Here is a 7,105-nt window from a genome sequence, read left to right on the forward strand (position 1 = left end):
CAGTGTGCCTAAGAAGGAGTTGCACTCAGTACAGAAAATGCCCTCCACTCCCCTCCGGGTTTGCATACATGAAGTAACGAGTAACTTGCTAGAGACAGATCCATTGTGAGGGATAGCAAATGGAATAGGAACACCAGACACACACACACACACACACAACCCTGGCATGTTAGGTTTGAATAACCAAAAAACAAAATACATAAATTTTGAAGGTAGACTAAGAAAAACATACATACACATGAGGAACAAAGATTAGAATAAAAGTAGACTTCTTTTTCAGAAGTCATACAAACTAGAAAATAATAGATTGACATCTTTAAAATGTTACAGAAAAAATAACCTATTAAGCCAGAATTCTATACTAGACAAAATTATTTTACAAGAATGAAGAAGAAATACTTTCCTTGGAAAAACAAAAACTCTGGGAATTTCCTGCCAGTAAACATAAGCTACAAGATATGAAAGAGAAATTTATTCAGATAGAAAGAATATGACAGCAGACAAAAAGCTGGTGTCTCAAAGAGATAAGAGAACTAAATATAAAATAAATTAAAGTAATATAATTTTTTCTCCTTTTAAATTACTTTAAAATATAACTGACTTGAGAGCAAAAATTGTAGCAATTTATTTCGTATTTATAGCATATGTAAAAGACATAAAAACAATAGTACAAATGACAGGAGAGAAGCAATGAGAATGTTTACTTAACAAAACATGTGGAACATTACAATGTTATTTGAAGAAAGGCTGTAATTAATTTTAAATATATATGTAATATGTATTTAAATATACATATTGAAAGAGAGGGCTGGGCACGGTGGCTCACACCTGTAATCTCAGCACTTTGGGAGACCGATGCGGGCAGACCACGAGGTCAGGAGTTTGAGACCAGCCTGACCAACATGGCGAAACCCCATCTCTACTAAAAATACAAAAATTAGCCTGGCGTGATGGCGCGTACCTGTAATCCCAGCTACTCAGGAGGCTGAGGCAAGAGAATCGCTTGAACCCGTGAGGCAGAGGTTGCAGTGAGCCGAGATTGTGCCACTGCACTCCAGCCTGGGCGACAAAGCAAGACTCCGTCTCAAAAAAAAAAAAAAAAAAAGGAAGAGAATGTATAACCCTTAGGACAATCACTAACAAAACTTTATAAAAAGGAGATATAAATAATAAGTCAGCAGATGATATAAAATGAGATAAAAATACACTCAAGTGATACAAGATAAGATGTAGAAACAAAAAATAGAAAGAATAGATAAAAACAAATAGAAAATATTTGTTGATATTAATTCAATCGTATAAAATATTAAATAGGAATCATATATACACTCCAGTTAAAAAATAATGGTTATCAGAGTAAATAAAAAAGCAATATCAAACTATTTACTACACACAAAAAAATCACAATATAAAAAATAGATAAGTTGAAAGTAAAGGGATGAAGAAAGATATTCCATGCTTATGCTTATCAAAATAAAGCTGAGGTAACCACATGAATGAGACAAATTATACTTCAGAGTAGAGATTATTATGAAGGTTAAAAAGGGGGTTGACCCTTTTAAAAGAGGGTCAACTTTCCAAGAGTACCTAATAATCCTAAATGTGTATGTAATATTTAGCAAGAATGTTTAAACTACATGAAATAAAAACTGTTAGAACTAAAAGCAGATGTCCATACGCAAAAAAAGCTTTGATACAAATTTCATAACTCTTACAAAAATTATTTTTAAATGCATCCATCATAGATATAAAGGTAAAATATAAAACTATAAAACTTTAGATTAAAACAGGAGAAAAACTGCGTGACCTTGGTTTGCTTTTTCTTTTTTAAGATATAACACCAAAGCATAATGCATAAAAGAAAAAAATAACAAATGATATCCTGCCAAAATTTTAAACTTTTGCACTGAAAAAAATACTACTAAGATAAGTAAAAGATAGCCACAGACTAAAAGAATATATTTACAAAGTGCATATCTGATAAAAGATTTTTATCTAAAATATATAAGAATTCTAAGAACATCTAAAAAAGGAAAAAAATGAGCAAAAGTTCTCAACAAAATAAGGAAGATATACAGATAAAAATAAACATATGAGAAGATGTTCAAACTCACCAGTCATTAGAAAAACGTAAATCAAAATCACAACAAAATGTCCCTACCCAGACCTATTTTACCATCAAAAATTTAATTTCTTAAAAATGACAGTGTCATGTGCTGGCAAGAATGTAGAAATACCACTCTCACACATTGTTGGTGGGAGTACAAAATAATACAATCACTTTGGGAAAGTCACAGTTAAAAATACACATACTGCATAACCCAGCGATCCCACTCCTCAGTATTTACTCAAGAGAAATGAAAACCCAAATACTCAAAAACCTATGCATAAAAGTCTATAGCAACTTTGTTCACAACTCCAAAATCTGAAAAGAACTCAAATGCCTTTCAAAAAGTAACTAGACAAACTGCGGTATATCCATACAATGGAATAGTATTTGGCAGTAAAGATGGAACAATCTATAGATTCATACGATAACATGTCTGAATCTTACATTTTGCTAAATGAAAGAGCCAAACCCAGAAGTCTATATGTTGCATTTTTCCATTTATATGGGATTCTGGGGAAGTCAACATTATAAGAATGGTAAAAAGATTGGCATTATCAGGGGTTAGTAAGGATGGGTATAGTGTATAAGAGAAGCAAAGGGAGTAATTGAGATGTTCAAACTTTCTGTTTGATACTGTGATGGTGGGTACACAATTGCATGCATTTTTCAGACTGTGGAACTCTGCATCACAGACTTACTTCTACAGCATGCAAATTTAAATTTTGAAAAATAAACAAGTATTGGGAGGAAATCAAGGAACTGAAAACAGAATGCCTATTGTGACCATTCTCACTGCACTATAAATAAAGGACACAACCACATTGAAGAGGTAAGGAAGAAAGGATCTAATCTAAGTAATTTTGGATAACAGTGTTTAAACTGGATACTGGAAGGCTAAAGACAAAATGAACTGTATATAATCATTGTACTCTAGTTGAATAAGTTAGTTTCTCAAAGGGTTATGAATTAGCAATTCTGAAACTGCTTTTTATTTACCCAAAGGGTGAACTGCTAAGTAAATATATGATATATGATGAGAGCCAGTTTTTTCACCATTAAAGAAAGAATTTAAAATAAAGAGGAAATAAGAGGGGAAGAAAAAAGGGAGAATGCTAGGAGGAGCCCTGTGTGGTTGGATTTGAATTGGAGGTACCTGTATAAACTCATTGATATGATTTGGCTATGTCCTCACCCAAATCTCATCTTGAATTGTAGTGCTCATAATCCCCATGTGTTGTGGGAGGGACCCAGTGGGAAAAAATTCAGTCATAGGGGCAGTTACCTCCACACTGTTCTCATAATAGTGACTGAGTTCTCACAAGATCTGATGGGTTTACAAGAGGCTTTCCCGGACTTCACTCTGCGCTTCTCCTTGCTACCACTATGTGAAGAAAAATGTATTGGCTTCCTCTTTCACCATGATTGTAAGTTTCCTGAGTTCTCCCCAGCCATGCTGAACTGTAGTAAATTAAACCTCTTTCCTTTATAATTACCCAGTCTTGGGTATGTCTTTATTACCAGTGAAAGAACAGACTAATACACTCATGTTTTCCTTTTTGGTTTTTAAACTATATATGTATGTTGATATGTATAGACATAAATATACATGTGTGTATACATGTATATTTATTTACTGCCTCTGATATTTGAGGAGTCCTAGAAGCAGTGATATCCTATTAAGAGTTATAACACCTAACACACATATTTCAGTTTCTTAGTATCATTTTCCAATTAAAAAACAAGCTTCTTGGAGAAGAGCTTGATATCAGGGCTAGAGAGCAGTGAAAATATAAGTTGAGCTTCAGGCATCTTGTGGTGCCAGAAAAAATAAATTAATGAACTAAATAAATAAAGAATCGAGGCATGTAGAATCTATGCAGGAGCTAACCTGGAAGAGTTCACAAAGGTCAAATGAGGAATAATTTGAGAAACAGAGTAAGTAAATACAATATTGGATTATAACCCAAAAAGTAAAATATATATCCATGATTCCACATTGATACAAACAAATGATTAAATAAATACAAAAGGGGAAAAAGGATTGCATCTCTTCCTTATAGAATTCCCATTAACATAGAATGAAAAAAAATTTTTTTAATCACTATTTAAACATCACAGTTACAATTGTTGCGGCAAGTTCCTTGGAATACTAAAAGTAGTCGGTTAAAGTTTAAGTAAATCAATATTTGTATGTTTGATATATCACCCCCTAAATATTTATTATTTATAAAATGAAGAAATAGCAATTTACAGTGCAGAAATCTGGCTGCCACTATCTTAAGAAAGTTGTCAATGTCAATATAACCAGTAATAAAATATATTGATGCACTAAGAAGGGCACACTAAACATCTATGGTATTTTTCTCCAATCAACTTAATCTTGAGAAAACATCAGATAATCCCAAATTGGGGACATTCTCCAAAATATCTTACCTGAACTCTTCGGAAGTGCTAAGGTCATGAAAGACAAGGAAAGACTGAGGAAGTATCACAGATTGAAGACGGCTGAGGTTAAGTAAGACGTAACTACTAAATACTATATGGAATCTTGGATTCAATTTTGGAACACAAAGAGACACAGTGGAAAAGCTGGTGTTGAAATCAAGTTCAAATGAAGTCTGTAACTTAATTAGTAGTATTGAACCAGTGTTAACTTCTTAGTTTTGATTGATCATTATACTGTAATTAATAAAATGTTAACATTATCTGACACGGGTTACGGGTCATGGGAATTCTCTGTACTATTTTTGTGACTTTTCTATAAGTATGAAATTCTTAATATTTCAAAATAAAAATAATTTTTAAGTGCCCATCTTTTTTTAGATTCTATTGTTAGGTATTTGGGCATCAATATTTTTCAAAAGCTACTCTAAAGGTTCTAATATCAGGGTTTAAGAACACTGCTCTCACGGGGTAAACAAATGAAGAGAAAGTGAGAATTATAGTAAAACAGTCAAGAATTAATTAATGGAATAAATTGTACTTTGCTTATATTTGCCAGAAATTTTATGAATACAAAATATACGCTTATATAAACCCAAAAAACTTGCTTATGTGTTTGTTTAATCAGTCAAATAGTTGATATTAAAAAAAAACAGTCAAAAGAGAATGTGACAAAATAATAACTACGAGTAATTGCATATAGAAGAGGTATTTCTCTGTTCCTTTTCTATTTTTTACTTCTTTCAAAAAAAGATTACAATTGCTAATTTTGTAATCAAGAGAAACAAATTTAAAGGCCACAAAGAAAAACATGTCTTCTAAGTGATCCTAATGCACTTTAAGTTTTGAGGGCCTTTGCCCTGGAGCAGTTTCTTCACAGACCATCTGGACGGCAGAGGTATATCGCTGCACAGCCCATGGATTGAATATCTGAAATTATCCTTTTCAGGTGCGTCCCTGTGAAGAGACACCAAACAGGCTTTGTGTGAGCAACAAGGCTGTTTATTTCACCTGGGTGCTGGTGGGCTGAGTCCGAAAAGAGAGTCAGCGAAGGGAGATAGGGGTGGGGCCGTTTTATAAGATTTGGGTAGGTAAAGGAAAATTACAGTCAAAGGGGGTTGTTCTCTAGTGGGCAGGAGTGGGGGCAATGAGATGGGGCTGTAGTCCAGGAATAGTCAGGGAAGCAGATAATTTGCTTAATAAGGGAACTGGGCAGGTGGGGATAATTAAAAAAGAGTGCTTAAAAGAGTGTTGTCCAAGTTGGCACCAGAGTGGGGGAGTTTTCAGGGATTTTGAAGCTTGGCCATCAATACCCACAACAGTTATTGGGGTGAGGGAAACAGGCCCTTGAAAAGAAGGTAATGTGGAGTGGGTAGCCTCTGTATTGATTAAGAAGGGGAAAGACTCACCCTCCACTCTGAGAGTTACTTAGAGCATCTGTGATGGTCCTGTGGCTTCTGAGGCAATCGGGCAGTGTCAGTCTTCAGCTGCTAAGCCAAGAAGATCTGGGAAGGAGTCTGTCAGAGAGCCTTGGGCTAGAGTTCCAGGGGCTCTGGGAGTGGCTGCCAGGTGAGTTGAACAGTCTGATTTTCAGTGGGGTCCCACACAGATGGGATATGACTTAGGAGGAATCCTGGGCTGTGGGCATTCCTTGGCCCAGTGGCCAGATTTCTGGCACTTGTAGCAAGCTCCTGGGGAAGGAGGTTCTGGAGGAATGCCTGGCTGCTGAGGTTCAGGCATTTGGAAGTTCTTGTGTGCTGGAGATGTGGCTGGGGTTTGTCTCACGGTGGAGGCAAGGAATTGCCAATTTTTTCTATTATTGTACACCTTGAAGGCGAGGTTAATTAAATCCTGTTGTGGGGTTTGAGGGCCGGAATTTAATTTTTGGAGTTTTATTTAATGTCAGGAGCAGATTGGGTAATAAAATGTATATTGAGAATAAGACACCTTTTGACCTTTTAGGGTCTAGGGCTGTAAAGTGTCTCAGGGCTGCTGCCAAATGAGTCATGAACTGGGCTGGATTTTTATATTTGATGAAAAAGAGCCTAAACACTATCTGATTTGGGATAAAGAAAAAGGAGCATTAACCTTGACTATGCCTTTAGCTTCAGCCACCTTTTTAAGAGGAAATTGCTGGGCAGGTGGGGGAGGGCTACTCAAGGAATGAAACTGTAAACTGGACCCGGTGTGAGGAGGGGAGGTGATAAAAAGATTATACGGTGGAGGAGCAGAGGCCGAGGAAGAATTGGGCCCTAGCTCGGCCTGGTGAGGAGCAGTCTGGCGAGGAGGGGAGAGGTCAGATGGGTCTGTAGAAAAGGAAGATTAGAAAGACTCAGCAACGCTTGGGGTTGGGACTGAGGGGACAGGTGGGAGGGAAAGAAGGAAGATTTGGGACGAGTTGCACTGGGCACAGAGACTAGGGAGGGACCAATGTGTAAAAGAATGCCTGGACGTCAGGCACCTCAGACTATTTGCCCATTTTACAAGAATTATTTAGATCTTGCAGGATGGAAAAATTGAAAGTGCCGTTTTCTGGCTATTTGGAACTGCAGT

Source organism: Pan paniscus, chromosome 2, assembly GCF_029289425.2.
Source record: "Pan paniscus chromosome 2, NHGRI_mPanPan1-v2.0_pri, whole genome shotgun sequence".
Taxonomy (NCBI): domain Eukaryota; kingdom Metazoa; phylum Chordata; class Mammalia; order Primates; family Hominidae; genus Pan; species Pan paniscus.